This window comes from Cottoperca gobio, chromosome 8 (assembly GCF_900634415.1).
Source record: "Cottoperca gobio chromosome 8, fCotGob3.1, whole genome shotgun sequence".
In the NCBI taxonomy this organism is placed as follows: Eukaryota; Metazoa; Chordata; class Actinopteri; order Perciformes; family Bovichtidae; genus Cottoperca; species Cottoperca gobio.
The window spans coordinates 22,377,639-22,394,190 of record NC_041362.1 but is presented as its reverse complement, the minus strand read 5'-3'; the positions used below and the strand labels follow the sequence as shown (position 1 = coordinate 22,394,190).

The 16,552-nt window shown below is 44.4% G+C and overlaps 1 protein-coding gene across 2 annotated transcripts in view; it reads left to right on the top strand.

Annotated features, from left to right (window-relative positions):
* Positions 1–14,699: 14,699 nt before the first annotated feature.
* LOC115012554 (junction plakoglobin-like) overlaps positions 14,700–16,552 on the top strand; it is a 129,646-nt gene continuing 127,793 nt past the window's right edge. For both annotated transcript variants that reach the window (XM_029438223.1, XM_029438222.1), the window contains exon 1: positions 14,700–14,917. The gene's annotated coding sequence lies outside the window, so the exon portion shown is untranslated. The remainder of the gene's footprint in view (positions 14,918–16,552) is intronic.

Below are 16,552 nucleotides of genomic sequence, written 5' to 3'. Positions count from 1 at the left end.
AGTAGAGCCGTACCATGTGGTGGAAACACGTCATTACTTACAAACCCCTACATTTAAGATTAACTCCTAACTAGTGGATTTAGTTTATAATCAAGAGCTACACAAATCAGTATATATTAATGAAATGTGGTCTATTGCACAAGCTGCCAATAAGTGACTACTGGACAGCAACAGTATATATAAATGCAGTTAAACAGTATTAATGCTATAGCCTGGCAGGATGATTAGTGCCCTTTTGTCTTTGATTCAGTGATCACTCACTGCTGATTTTAATAGTCCCCCTTAGCAAAACTATATTATGTATGTATATGCTGTATCATTATTTAACAGGATATGTATGTTACATCGTAAAGGTAAAAGTAAAAATCAAGGAAAACATTTGCTGGTCTATCCTTTCCAATGTGTGTATTTGCTGCTTTTATCTGTTTTGTGACATTGAATATCTTCGGGGGTTTGGACTGTTGATCAGACTGCATAAATACTTTGAAAGAACTTGGGAACTTTGTTTGTTGTTTTTACAATAAATAAATATTTTTAGTTTATAAAAATGGCAGAAGAACCAGACTGTAAATAATGTTGACTGTACTGGATTTAAATTAGTGAACTGTTTGCGTGGTCAGGTGCACTATCTGTACTATATTTGTAGAATTACTTTCCTGATGATTGTGCTCTGTCATGTCACTATACAGGACTTAATCTCACTGTTTGATCCCCATAAACTGTATTATATATGAGTATTGATATTAAATGTTTTGTTTGTATCTGTTCTAAATGTTTATCTTAATGCTTTTCTACTGTATTTGAATATTACTGAATACTTTATCTGAAGTCTGCCCTGCCTGCACATTGTGCTTGTGTAACAGCTCGTGGCTCCACATTTTTTCTGTTTGCACAACTGGAAGTGTGATGGTGCAGCCTCGCTCCTCTGCGAGAACATTAAATTAATAACAGATAGTCACAGAGACTTCCCACATCCTTTTCAATCACTTGGCAATAATTGCAGCAGTGTTTTTGCTCGCTCTTCTCCGCTCTTTAACCGGGGGGAGGAGGCTGGGTGCTGCTGTCTCCAGAGATGCTCTATGCTTGAGAAGAAGACTCACTCAGTAAAGCAGGGGATGCTGAACAGCCTATATGCTAGATGGGTAGAACTAAAGGAAAGAGGCCAGTGGTAGATAATATTCTCAAAGGAATATTATAATGATCCTATAGCTCACTGTTGACTTGAAATACAAATGTGTAAGATAAGACATCATTTAAACTTTAAAACTTAAAAAAAAGAACTAACAATATCAACAGAGTATGAAGAGGTAACAGAGTAGACGTTAAGAGAAAAACGTCTATGTGTTGTGTTGCAGAGATATCTACAGAAGTTAGCATGCTAACTGGCTAGCGCTGGCCCGTACAGTCTAGGAGGCGACAGTGAGACACTGAAGCACCAGTCTGAGAAAGATGAAGTACAGCTGACAGACTTAGCAGACTCAGGGTCTACTTCACAGCCATGATCCTGCACATTTTTGATAGTTTGTTTTGATTAAATGCAAAGTGGCAGAAACGAGAAAACGACTCGCACCCTCACCTCATCCGGATCGTCAAACATTCTGTTGCTGCTGTTACTGAGGGTAGACACAGAACTCCATCAGCCTGCTGTGACTCCGGGTGCTGGGATATATGCTGGTCGAAGCAGTACTAGGTTGGTGTGGAGGACGAAACAAAAACAAGAGTCGTTCCCTCGTCTCTGTCGCTCAGACCCAAGCAACATACAAATGATCAAAACAAAGATACAGACAGACTGACTGACTGACTGACTGACTGACAGGCAGACAGTCAGACAGACAGACAGGCAGGCTTGCACAGGAGTAACAAATACACAGTAAATATATCATCACTAGAAGAGAGAGAGATATATAGTTGTAGAATATAGTTTGTACTATGTTGTTTATCCTGTACACACGACATCTATTGCACGTCTGTCCGTCCTGGGAGAGGGATCCCTCCTCAGTTGCTCTCCCTGAGGTTTCTTCCATTTTTCCCCCTTTAATTGTGGGGTTTCTTTTAGGAAGTTTTTCCTTGTGCGTGGTTCGAGTCCGACCCGTGGCCATTTGCTTTATGTCATTTCCCTTCTCTCTCTCCCTCTTTCACAATATACACTTCTCTCTCTTTCATTAAAGGCATACAAAGCCCACAAATATAACTCAGTTGTCTTCCTGTTTCTTGATCAAACTGGTGTCGGAGTCAAACAGGGCCAATGATCAGCATCTCAGTTTTATCAGCAGTAAATAATGTGACATCCGGTCTTTCACAGCATACAAGCAGGCATCTAATTGAATAATTATCTAATGATAATCCGCCTTTACAGGCACATACAGTTGAGATTCATCACCGTTTCAGTGTAAATAATTCCATGACTGCGTATAACTTGCCCAAGAGGCAAAATATAAAAAGGGAGATTTTACATCAGAACAGTTTTATGTGGTGTTATTATAGGAAACAGTGAGTTCAAGTGTTCAGATATGCAAGACTTATCTACGCGAGGGACACCTAATTGATTTTCACGTCTGCCTAGGAGTATGCAGTGATCTATTGAAGCAGAAATAGAACCATAGTAAGCAGAAGATCATGCACCACTTTACCAAGTGTACAGCAGACCCTGAAAGCAGATTGTAAAGGTTAAAAAAGATTACTATTAAATATATGGTCTGAAAGTTGTGGAGAAACAACTCTTCAAATTCAATTTTTGCTCAATGTTCTTATGTTCTCCGAACTGATAGTCTGTCTCCGACCAAAATCTATAATCTAATAGTTCATTTCATATCTCTAATGATATATATCACAATATAGCATGTTGTTCATTAAATGAATAGTCCATGTCAAATAACCACATAGTGAAGCCTATTTGTTTATATACTTGACAAATTAAAAGTATTGAGTATTTTCTCACTTTATTAGGAACTTTAAAGCAAAATTAACATAATATTTAAAGTGACATATTAGAGAACAAGTGTATAAATGTAGGGCTTGCATATATCTTATCTAAACAGGCCTGGTCTGTTTAAATAAAGGGGTCAGCAAATGTAATATGAATCAAAAACAGCTTTTTCTTCTGGTTTTACACTTGCTTTGTTGACATTGTTGTCATTGCAACTTGATAGTGTCAAACATTCATACCAATCCAAAAATGTGCCACTATATACAGTACATTTAGTTCTTATCTGTGTGGGGATGTGCATGGCTTCTCAGTAGATTATTTTATTTATCCGTTAACCGTTGTATGTCGTACAATAGAGATACTGTTCTGCCATCTGATATTGTGATGGTGATGTCTGTATGAGGTCCGAGAGGGGGGCGGGGGTTGCGCGAGGCAAGGTTTTATTTGTAGTTCCCTCCTCTCCTTTCCTCCGCTCTGTCTCTGACTGTAGGTGTGTGTGTGTGTGTGTGTGTGTGTGTGTGTATATGTGTGTGTGTGTGCGCAGTGCCCCTCCAAGACAAGGGGAAACACATGAACATGAAAAAAAGCATCAACTACATATTTTTCAGGATATAAAGAAGAGGACCTTGATGATTATAATATTTGGTATGACCTAAGCCAGAGAGGGTTGAAATTTCAATGCAAAGACAAGACTTCAATGTTTTTCACACAATCTTCAATTGGTTGTATGAGATGGCCTTCGTCAGAGAAGCTCTTGCAAGGGGTTGAGGTCCTTGCTCCTCACATGCACGTCTTACAAGGACAATTTTGGGAAAAGAGTTTGGACAGCAAGGATTCCTTGTCTTTGTTACTTCCTTTTTTACCAAATGCTGTAGGCAACGTAAATCAGTGTTCAACTGTGACCACCTGGAACTGTCTACAGTTCTTTAAGATGGGAGAAACAAAGATAGTATTCATAGCTAGAGAGACAAATCAGATTAGGGAACTAGTGGATGTATTTCAGCCTATTGGAGAAGCCACAGACCTCACACAAGAATAACAAAATATGACCATAAATGGTGTGGCACCCTGTATCCTTTCTCTTAATCCCCACCTGGAATATCAAAAGGTCTAAGTGTGCTACTAGCCTGCAAGGATTACTCCAAAGAAGATTCCGAGGGATCTTTGTCAATTTGAGGATGGCAGATTAATAGAGCAACCTTACCCTTCTCTGACCCTCTATCGGCCAACCTAAAAGCTGCTCTGCTGGATCCTTCATTTTGCACCATGGGGTTGACCCATAATGTTTGGTGTTGATAAAAAAATATGTTATGTTTTTGGTAGTAATCCAATTTAATGTCGGATCATGGAAGAAATGGGCCTTAAAGAAAATGTTAGTATGTTAATATAGATTGTCATAAGATGGTTGCTTTTGATAACCCATTTATGTGTTATGACCCCTTGCTTTTGGTGACTACTGGTGTTTATCATAATTGATTTTCAGAGAGGCGTGCAAGACCAACCCAACTGATGTCCCTGGTGGGACTCATCAGGGACAACAACGAACTGGCCTATAGGGAGGAGGTGAAACATCTGACAGACTGGTGTCACACCAACAACCTGATCCTGAATGTCGAAAAACAAAAGAGATCATTGTTGACTTCAGGAAAAAACAGCACTGTCACACACCACTCCTCCTCAACGGCACAGCAATAAAGACTACAGACAACACAAAGTTCTTGGAGGTACAACTCACAAACAGTCTGACCTGGTCCCTTCACACCTCCTCACTGGTGAAGAAGGCACAGCAGCGCCTGCAATTTCTGCACAAGTTGAAAAGAGCACAGCTCCCCCCTCCCATCCTCACCACGTTCTACAGAGGCACCATAGAGAGCACACTGACCAGTTGCATCTCTACCTGGTCTGGAAAATGCAACACCTCAGACTGGAAGTCTCTGCAGAGAGTGGTGAGGACAGTGGAGAAGATCCTCGGGATGTCTCTTCCTTCCATCAGAGACACTGCAAATAAACACTGCCTCACCAGAGCCCAGAACATTACAAAAGACCCCACTCACCCCCACTCCCTGCTGCCCTCTGGCAAGAGCTTCCACAGCATAAAGAGCAGAACAACCAGATTCTGCCACAGTTTCTTTTCCCAATCCATCAGACTGTTGAACCAGAAATAACTTTTCTCCTGAGCATCGTGATATGAACTCCACTCTAAGACTCTTATATGTATATATGTTATTTATATATAGTACATTTATATTTTAAGTACACATTTTATTTTATATTTCTGCATCAGCACCATGACACTTTTAAATATTTATGACTACTTACTCAGTCAATTTTACAGTAAGCCAGGACAAACGAAATTCCATTTGAATTGTACATTGTATAGCTTTAAATTACAATAAACTGTAGACAATAGATTGATTTGATTTGATTGAGCAGGACCAAATGACATGGCAGAATGAGTCTGGGCTGTTCTCAGCATACCACAAAAAAAGAGAGACTCAAATTCCATTCCTCAAATTCAGCTGAAGCACTATTTGGATATTTATGATGGATAGAGCTGCCTTCAGTTTTGGGTTATAACTTGGCACACCTGTGGAACGTGTGTTAATCCGAGGTGGTATAATAATGCGACCCCCTCGCTCACAAATGAGCGACGAAGTGCAAAGCATTGTAAGAGGCTGTTCACTGTATGTGAACATGCTGTTCACTTGTGCAATTCCACTTCCCATGTGTGTGTGGATACAGTATCTAGAAAGGAAGAAATTCACCTTCAAAGTCTGTCAATTTTGAATGAAATTCTTATGAAGAGAAGGCTCTAATTAAGCAGCTGTGTCCATATAGGTGTATGATGTGTTGTTTGGGAATATCCACACTAGCTAGCATCTTTGCCACAATTAAAGGGGGAAAATGGAAGAAACTTCAGGGAGAGACTGAGGAGGGATCCCTCTCCCAGGACGGACAGACGTGCAATAGATGTCATGTTGACAATATACAAGATAGTATAATTACAACATGGTGTGATCAAATATAAAAAACGATGCAACCAGGAGGATGGCAAAATAGCTTCTCAGGTGCAGCCATCATCCATGATCCAGACGTAACCTTTGATAGAGACAACCTGCCAGATGATAGACGCGGAAAGTTTGGGGGTTATGCCACGGATACTGAGTTAGTAGCATGCATTTAAGGGACATGAATGCATACAGATAGAGAGGGAGAGGAGGAGAGAGGTGTAAATCCCCCAGCACTCTAATCCTAATGCAGCATAACTAGGGGCTGGTCCAAGGGAAGCCTGAGGCAGCCATAACTATAAGCTTTATCAAAGAAGAAAGTCTTCTGCTCTTAAATGTGGAGATACATGTAACCCTGTATTCTGGGAGTGAATTACTCTAGTTGGGTTATAAGGTATTATGAGATCTTTAAGATAAGATGGAACCTGACCATTAATTGCTTTGTAGGTCAGGAGAAGGATTTTAAATGATATTCTGGATTATACGGGGAGCCAGTGTAGAGCAGCTAATACAGGAGTAATATGATCCTGTTTCCTAGTTCTTGTCAATACACGTGCTGGAGCCTTTTGGGTTAACTGAATTTTTTGGGACAACCTGATAATAAGAGACTTCATGACTGACTTTGGCTGGCATGGAGGATTCATCGTTAACAAATACAAACTGAGATCGCTCAGATAAAAAGGATTTAAACCAGCTGAGAGGCGATTAATTTTATGGCAATATAATGTTCCAGTCTCTGTAGTAGAATGTCAACGGTGTCAAAAGCAGCACTGATGCCAATAGAAGGTCATTGGTACCTTTCACCAGTGCCGTCTCTGTGCTATGATGAACTCTAAATCCAGATTGAAAAACCTCAAATAAATTATTATTATCTAAAGCCCTCTCGAGGAACCATCACCTTACCATTGTGGAGAGGTTTGTGTGTCCCTATGAACCTGAAAGCTGTGTTGTCTGGAGCCTTGTGCTCCTGGTAGGGTCTACCAAGCCAAATTGGTCTCAGGTGAGGGGCAAGACTAAGAATGGTTCAAAACGACCTCATGAAAAAAAGGGAAAGAGAAGGAGAGACCCTGCCCGTAGGAAGCCCGGGGCCCCCTGTCTGGAGCCATGCCCAGAGGGAGGGCCCGACAGAGAGTGCCTGGTGGCCGGGTTTGCCACGGAGCCCGGTCGGGCACAGCCCGAAGAAGCTGCGTGGTGCCTCCCATGCATCCATCCTGTGGGCCCACCACTCACAGGAAGAACCGCTGGAGTCGGGTGCGCTGTCACACGGGTGGCAGTGATGGTCAGGGACATCGACGGACCAGACCGGGGCAGCAGAGGCTGGCTCTGGGGACGTGGAACGTCACCTCTCTGTGGGGGAAGAAGCTGGAACTAGTGCGGGAGGTGGAGCGCTACCAGTTGGATCTGGTGAGGCTTACCTCTATGCAAAGTCTTAGCTCTGGAACCGTACTCCTGGATAGGGGTTGGACTCTATTCTTCTCCAGAGTTGCCCAAGGTGTGAGGCGTCGGGTGGGTGTGGGGATACTCACAAGCCCCCGGCTGAGCGCCGCTATGTTGGAGTTCACCCCATTGGACGAGAGGGTCACCTCCCTACGCCTTCGGGTTATGGGGGGAAAACTCTGAGTGTTGTTTGTGCCTATGCCCCAAACCGCAGTTCGGAGTATTAGGCCTTCTTGGAGACCCTGAATGGAGCCCTGCAGGGGGCTCCAGTAGGGGACTCCGTAGTCTTGCTGGGAGACTTTAACGCGCACGTGGGAAACGATGGAGACACTTGGAGAGGCTTGATTGGGAGGAAGGGCCTCCCTGATCTAAACCCGATAGGTCGTTTGTTGTTGGAGTTTTGTGCTAGTCATGGAATGGTCATAACAAACACCATGTTCGAACATAAAGAAATTCATAAGTGTACGTGGTACCAGAGCACCCTAGGCCAAAAGTCATTTATCGATTTTGTGATCGTATCATCTGATCTGAGGCCGCATCTTTTGGACACTCATCTTTGGAGCTGTCAACTGATCACCATCTGCTGGTGAGTTGGATCAAAGGGTGGGGTAAGACTCTGGACAGACCTGGTAAGCCCAAACGGGTAGTTCGGGTGAACTGGGAACGTCTGGAGGAAAACCCTGTCCGGGAGATCTTCAACTAACACTTCCGGCGGAGCTTTTCAGACATCCCTGTGGAGGTCGGGGGCAATTGAACCTGAGTGGGTGATGTTCAAAACCTCTATTGCTGAAGCTGCGGTGAGGAGCTGTAGTCTCAAGGTCTTAGGTGCCTCAAGGGGCGGTAACCCTCGAACACCGTGGTGGACCCCGGTGGTCAGGGAAGCCGTCCGACTGAAGAAGGAGTCCTTCAGGGTTATGTTATCCGGGAGGACTCTGGAAACAGTTGCTGGGTACCGACGGACTCGAATGGCGGCAGCCTCTGCAGTAGCAGAGGTAAAGCAGCGGGTGTAGGAGAAGTTCGGAGAAGCTATGGAGAAGGACTATCGGTCGGCACCAAGGTGCTTCTGGAAAACAGTCCGGAAGGAGGGGGAAGTAGGGAACCATCCAAGCTGTGTACAGCAAGGGAGGGACCCTGCTGACTTCGAATGAGAAGGTTATCAGGCGGTGGAAGGAGCACTTTGAGGAACTCCTGAATCCGACTAACCTCTATGGTAGAGGTAGAGCTGGAAGCTGATGAGGGACCATCGTCAATTTCCCTGTTGGAAGTCATTGAGGTAGTCAAACAACTCCACAGGGGCAAAGCCATTTTGTGGATCTGGAGAAGGCGTATGACCGGGTCCTTCAGGTGATACTGTGGGAGCTGCTGCGGGAGTATGGGGTGAGGGGGTCACTTCTGAGGGCCATTCAATCCCTGTAAGCCCAAAGCGAGAGTTGTGTCCGGATACTCGGCAGTAAGTCGGACTCGTTCCCAGTGAATGTTGGCCTCCGCCATGGCTGCGCTTTATCACCAATCCTGTTTGTAATTTTCATGGACATGATATCGAGGCGTAGTCGGGGAGGAGAGGGGTTGCAGTTCGGTAGCCTGAGGATCTCATTGCTGCTCTTTGCAGATGATGTGGTCCGTCATCGGTCTGTGACCTTCAGCAGTCACTGGATCGGTTCGCAGCCGAGTGTGAAGAGTTGGGATGAGGATCAGCACCTCAAAATCTGAGGCTATGGCTCTCAGTAGGAAACTGATGGATTGCCTACTCCGGGTACTGAATGAGCCCTTACCCCAAGTGAAGGAGTTCAAGTACCTTCGGGTCTTGTTCGCGAGTGAGGGCACAATGGAGGCCGGAGAATCGGAGCAGCGGGGGCGGTATTACATTCACTTTACCGCACCGTTGTGACGAAAAGAGCTTAGCCAGAAGGCAAAGCTCTCAATCTTCCGGGCGATCTTCATTCCTACCCTCACCTATGGTCATGAAGGCTGGGTGATGACCGAAAGAACGAGATCACGGGTACAAGCGGCCGAAATGGGTTTTCTCAGACAGGTGGCTGGCATCTCCCTTAGAGATAGGGTGAGAAGCTCAGCCATCCGTGAGAGACTCGGAGTAGAGCCGCTGCTCCTTTTCGTTGAAAGGAGCCACTTGAGGTGGTTCAGGCATGTAGTAATGATGCCACCTGGCCGCCTCCCTAGGGAGGTGTTCGAGGCACATCCAGCTGGGAAGAGACCCCGGGGAAGACCCACGACTCAGTGGAGAGATTATATCTCCTCACTGGCCTGGGAACATCTCAGGATCCCCCAGTTGGTGCTGGCGGATGTGGCCCGGAGAAGGGAAGTTTGGGGTTCCTTACTGGAACTGCTGCCCCCGCGACCCGACCCCGGATAAGCATTACAGGAGGCTGAGAAGTGTGTACCTCTTTTTAAATAGGGGAACCACCACCCCGGTCTGCCAACCCCTAGGCACTGTCCCAGACTTCCACGCAATGTTGACGAGGCGTGTCAATTTCTGGACGGATCTCATCAACCTTTGCGGCTTTGCCACTGTGGAGTTGTTTGACTACCTCAGTGACTTCCATCAGGGAAATTGACGATGATCCCCCATCAGCTTCCAGCTCTGCCTCAACCATAGAGGGCGTGTTAGTCGGATTCAGGAGTTCCTCAAAGTACTCCTTCCAGCGGCCGATAACCTTCTCAGTTGAAGTCAGCAGGGTCCCACCCTTGCTGTACACAGCTTGGATGGTTCCTCGCTTCCCCCTCCTGAGGTGCCGGATGGTTTTCCAGAAGCACCTTGGTGCCGACCGAAAGTCCTTCTCCATAGCTTCTCCGAACTTCTCCCACACCCGCTGCTTTGCCTCTGACACGGCAGAAGCTGCCGCCCTTCTAGTCCTTCGATACCCTGCAACTGTTTCCGGAGTCCTCCCGGATAACATAACCCGGAAGGACTCCTTCTTCAGTCGGACGGCTTCCCTGACAACCGGGGTCCACCACGGTGTTCGAGGGTTACCGCCCCTTGAGGCACCTAAGACCTTGAGACCACAGCTCATCACCGCAGCTTCAGCAATAGAGGTTTTGAACATCGCCCACTCAGGTTCAATTTCCCCAACCTCCACAGGGATGGCTGAAAAGCTCCGCCGGAGGTGTGAGTTAAAGATCCCCAGGACAGGGGCTTTCTCCAGATGTTCCCAGTTCACCCGCACTACCCGTTTGGGTTTATCAGGTCTGTCCAGAGTCTTCCCCCACCCCTTGATCCAACTCACCACCAGATGGTGATCAGTCGACAGCTCCGCCCCTCTCTTCACCCGAGTGTCCAAAACATGCGGCCTCAGATCAGATGATACGATTACGAAATCGATCATTGACCTTTGGCCTAGGGTGCTCTGGTACCACGTGCACTTATGAGCATCCTTATGTTCGAACATGGTGTTTGTTATGGCCATTCCATGACTAGCACAGAAATCCAACAACAAACGACCGTTCGGGTTTAGATCAGGGAGGCCCTTCCTCCCAATCACACCTCTCCAGGTGTCTCCATCATTTCCCACGTGTGCGTTGAAGTCTCCCAGCAAGACTACGGAGTTCCCTACTGGTGCTCCCTGCAGGGCTTGATTCAGGGTCTCCAAGAAGGCCGAATACTCAGAACTGCGGTTTGGGGCATAGGCACAAACAACAGTCAGAGTTTTCCCCCCCATAACCCGAAGGCGTAGGGAGGCGATCCTCTCGTCCACCGGGATAAACTCCAACGTAGCGGCGCTCAGCCGGGGGCTAGTGAGTATCCCCACCCCGGCTCGACGCCTCACACCTTGGGCAACTCCGGAGAAGAATAGAGTCCAACCCCTATCCAGGAGTATGGTTCCAGAGCCAAGACTGTGCGTGGAGGTAAGCCCCTCCAGATCCAACTGGTAGCGATCCACCTCCCGCACTAGTTCCGGCTCCTTCCCCCACAGAGAGGTGACGTTCCACGTCCCCAGAGCCAGCCTCTGCTGCCCGGGTCTGGTCCGTCGAGGTCACTGACCATCACTGCCACCTGTGTGACAGCGCACCCGACCCCAGCGTTTTTTCCCATGAGTGGTGGGCCCACAGGATGGATGGATGGGAGGCACTACGTAGCTTCTTCGGGCTGTGCCCGACCGGGCTCCGTGGCAAACCCGGCCACCAGGCGCTCGCTGTCAGGCCCTCCCCCTGGGCCTGGCTCCAGACGGGGGCCCCGGGCTTCCTCCGGGCAGGGTCTCTCCTTTCCTTTCCCTTTCTTTCATGAAGTCGTTTTTGAACCATTCTTAGTCTGGCCCCTCACATGAGACCAATTTGCCTTGGGAGACCCTACCAGGAGCACTAGGCTCCAGACAACACAGCTCTCAGGTTCATAGGGACACACAAACCTCTCCACCACGATAAGGTGATGGTTCCCAGAGAGGTAACACATAAGAGTCTATGATTAAAACAGTCTAGATATATTTCAGGTCTTACAGCTGTTTTTAAGGTTCCGGAGGTTGAAGTTTAGTCATTACTGATTAAGGGCAGGAGGAGATTAATTTAGTCTCTAATAATTATAATTGTATCATTAAAGAAGCTCATGAAGTCGTCACTACTGAGTTATATAGGAATAGAAGGCTCAGTAGAGCTGTGGCTCTCTGTCAGCTTGGCTACAGTGCTGAAAAGAAACCTGGGGTTGTTCTTATTTTCTTCTATTAATGAACAGTAATAAACTGCTCTGGCATTACGGAGAGCCTTCTTTTACGTTTTAAGAGTATGTAACCAGACTAAACGAGATTCTTCGAGTTCAGTGGAATCCCATTTCCTTTCAAGATTTCTCGACTTTTGTTTTAGTTTGCGGATTTGTAAATTAAGCAACGGAGCTTTCTTTCTCAGTTTTATTGTCTTCTTTTTTAGAGGAGCGACATAGTCAAGGGTTTTTCGCAGTGAGGCTGCAGCACTATCAACAAGATGATTAATTTGGGAGGGACTAAAGTTAGCAGAGGTGTCCTTCGTTACATTGATATTGAGACATGGTATTGAATTAAGTGCCGATCACTTCCTTAAATTCAACCACAGCACTATCAGATAGACATCGAGCGTAGGATATTATACACACACATAGACTATGTGTATATATATCTATATATATATATATCTATATATATATCTATATATATAGATAGATAATATACGTACACACACGCACATAGACTGTGTATATATACAGTGGGTTCAGAAAGTATTCAGACTCCTTCAATTCTTTCACATTTTGGTATGTAACAGCGTTATGCTAAAATTGTTTAATTAATGTTTTTCCCTCATCAATCTACACTTGATACCCCATAATGACAAAGCGATAACAGAATTTTAGATTTCTTTGCAAATTCAAAGTATTCAGACCCTTTGCGAGCCCCAAGCAAGGGGCGGCTGTGGCTCAGGAGTTAGATATGTTCCTACACCATGTTTGGAGTCCACCTGTGGTAAATTAAATTGATTGGACATGATTTGGAAAGACACACGTCTGTATAAGGTCCCACAGTTTACAATGTATTTTTGAAATTGTATTATTAACTTCTTAAGCCAAGTTGTGGGGGAATTTACCTGAAAATACATACAAACGACATACCCAAAGTAAATTGAAAGCTGCTCTTCAACCATTTACACCAGCTCCATTATTTTGGTCTCATTCAAAAGATAACTCTCTTATTGTTCTTGTGAAACATTCAAGAATCACTCCAAGTGCTTCTGACACTGAGTAATAGTGGTCTGAATATACTAAATTTGAAGAAAATAAACTCCGCCTGAAGTTTGTTATTGAAAAAGATGCCTGTAGATGGGCATAGCTGGTAGGTAAGAGCTGGAAAACACAATAAGAACATAGAATCAAGTATTACCAAGTTCAAGGTTCAAATTTAAGATAAAATGGACAAAAACTTAACTTATTATTATTATTATTATTATTATTATTATTATTATTATTATTAGATTATTTCTCTAAGAGTAACACCAGGCATTCTCAAGCTGTGCATTTTGAGATATTATAATATTTATTGATAAAAAGGCCATAAATAAATATTGGCCTTTACTATAAATAACTATTATATACCCAATATTCCCTGTCAGTAGTAATGACACAAAGTAAATGAAGTATAAACAATTTTTTTTTTATATTTTTGTGTTAGTTTTGTATTTTTTAATTAATAAATACAATTATGAAAAAATTATATTCCACCACTGTTGTGCAATTATCACTGTCATGTACAATATTCACTTTTTATAACTGCAATTATCACTGCAATGTGCAGTATTCACTTTTACAACTTTTATCAACGACTGTGTACTTATACTACTGTTACTGTATTTTATTCTATTTAATTGTGTTCTTGCCACTTTACTTTCTTGTTCTTTTGCTGTAACAACGTAAATTTCCCCGTCGTGGAACTAATAAAGGATTTCTGATTCTGATTCTGATACGGATAAATGTGCAATGCATTTAACACACACAAACAAACACATCCTCATTTCGATCACCGGTAACATAATGGCACAGACACTATTTAAAAAAAATAAAACATACAGAAACGTCCCATAGTGGCCACACTGTTGTGTGAATTTTCATGTTTATGGCTTAACGTAGGCACTAACTAAAGTCTGGCAGTTTTCTACAGAACCTGTTTTTCAAATAACAATAACTGCACTCCCTCAGGTCCTCAGGAACACACACACCAAGCATGAAGTATATCTGTCAAAGGGTTGGGGAGATAATCGAAACGTAAGCTAACATGCATGCTTTTCTTGCCATCACCATCGATGCAGGGTGGCCTTGACTCACTTTAACACAAAGATCAGTACCAAATAGTTTAAAGCTTTGTTGGCGTGTAGCCTTTCAAAAACATCTCTGTGTTGGTATTTGTGTCTTTGCAACAAGTGTCATAATCAGTCCTCAGTCTACATGTCCATCCACCACCCTAACCGCCAGACCCTTAATTTCAGCCTCACTACATACACACACTTCCTTCTTGAACTGGTGCTTAATGTTTCCATTGGACATACTTTACATCGAGAGATGCAGAATGGTCCAACATGAAATTAAAGATGCATAATGGCCAATTCAGTTGCAAAACATTACTAATTTCTTCCATCTGTTTCATGATTTTTGAGAGCCAATGAGCCACTTCAGAAGATGATGATGTGAATTCTTAGCCTGGAGCTGACAAGGTACCACAATGCACTGCATGACAGCCTAGGTCGATTGGGAGACGTGAAAACGAAGCCTCTCGCTATCAGAGTGAGACCTCTTCACTCCGCCCCCCCCCCCCACTCCGCCCACCACCACTCCTGTGACGCTGTAGCAGCCGAGCCGCTGCCAGTTCGCTCCCCTCACTCCGCCCGGCTGGCTGCATTCTGCACACCGCGTTTAACGGATAACATAGCGAGAAAGAGAGGGCACATAGGCGAACAAAACCACAGGAGCGGATCTGCACCTGAACTGTATGGACTGTGGATTTAAGGAGAGGAAAAGACGGACAAGTTCAAGCCGTCACTGCTGCGACAGGGAGCCGCTCCAGACTGCTGTCTAGTGAACAAGGTAACCAAACCCAGTTGACCTGTCTCTTTACACATGGAAACCAGATGACGAGCTCACCAGAGACGTGGTGTTAAATAATAGAGATGCATGCAGAGTGACCTCCAGCTGGTGGTCATCATACAGCATCACAGTCATCATTAGAACAGTGTGAACCCTCTGTCCTCCTGAAACTTCCATCAGTCTGACGCTTCTCTTCAGGGCGAGGGCGACAACATTTCCAAATATCTAAAGCAACACACAGTGAACTGAATGTGTGATTTAGCATTAACTGCATTCTTGAAGGAACATTTTTTTATTAGGGTGCTGGAGATATACGTGCTGCCATAGACGCTATGGTGATGTCTGTATTAAAAATATAAATATAATGAGATCTTGCAGGGCTCAGGGCTTTGGCATCTCTGCTTATTTGTGTGTGTGTGTGTGTGTGTGTGTGTGTGTGTGTGTGTGTGTGTGTGTGTAATTGGAATGATACTGTTTGGAAACGCACTGTGTGGTTTGTGGGTCCCTCCAGTGTGGCTTTCCATGTAGCCTCGTGTCTCAGTGCATTCTGCCCCTGCATGACATCTCTCTCTCTCTCTCTCTCTCTCTCTCTCTCTCTCTCTCTCTCTCTCTCTCTCTCTCTCTCTCTCTCTCTCTCTCTCTCTCTCTCTCCTCTCTGTCTCTTTTTGCATGTGTGCACATGTGTGTGTGTTCCTATGGGCAACAGAAGCCTCTCATTCCCAACAGATGTTGAGGGTAAAGCTAGGAAATGCATCTGTAGTGAGATGGAAAGAGCCCGTTAGGATCAATGTAATTGTCACCAGTGGTATTTAATTCTCTCTCTCTCTCTGTCTCCCTGTTTATGTTGTTGACTCCACAGTCTTTGGCTGTGACATGCGGGTGTAGCAGCCAGAGAGCTAGCCAAGTGTGTGCATGTGAGCATCGGTGCATGTCATTGGGTGGGTGCACTCTGTGCTCTTTTTGCTCAATATTATTTAACTCTGTGTGTGTGTCTCTATGAGCATTTAAACATTCAGTATGTGTGTCCTCGCTCACTGTGTACCTCTGTGTGTATGACCAACATTGACCAATGGCGAGCTTGACCGCATCACCTGTAAAGATTTATCTATATTTTATATCTATTTTTATTTCTGTTAAATAGATCGTCACCTGTTTGTCCAACAGCCTCTGCTCGTGCCGGTCCTCCTGCAGGTCGCGTGTGTGTGTTTGTGTGTGTGAGAGAGTAGATTTATCCCTTTATAACCATTTCATCAGGTGAAGCCTGTTTTCCCTCTGAGGGAACTTCAGCCTTCTGTTTGAAAATGCTGACTTGATAAAGATTCATGGCTGATGTGAATTTAATGTTGGCACATAAAAGATCCAATTCATAGTATGGACGGCTGGCAGAATAATACTGGAGACAATCTATACATACATACAATTATTTTCTTATATTTGTGAGGACACTGAGTTCATAAAATGAGGTAACTCCCTACATATTATTATATTTAATTAATATTTTCTATTGCATTGAGTATGCTATTACATGAACATGTGAAGACTCAGTATCATGATGTGGGAATTAGAGCTGCAAAGACTAATTGGTTAATAGATTAGTCGTCAACTATTTAAGAAATCAAAGTCAAAATTCTCTGA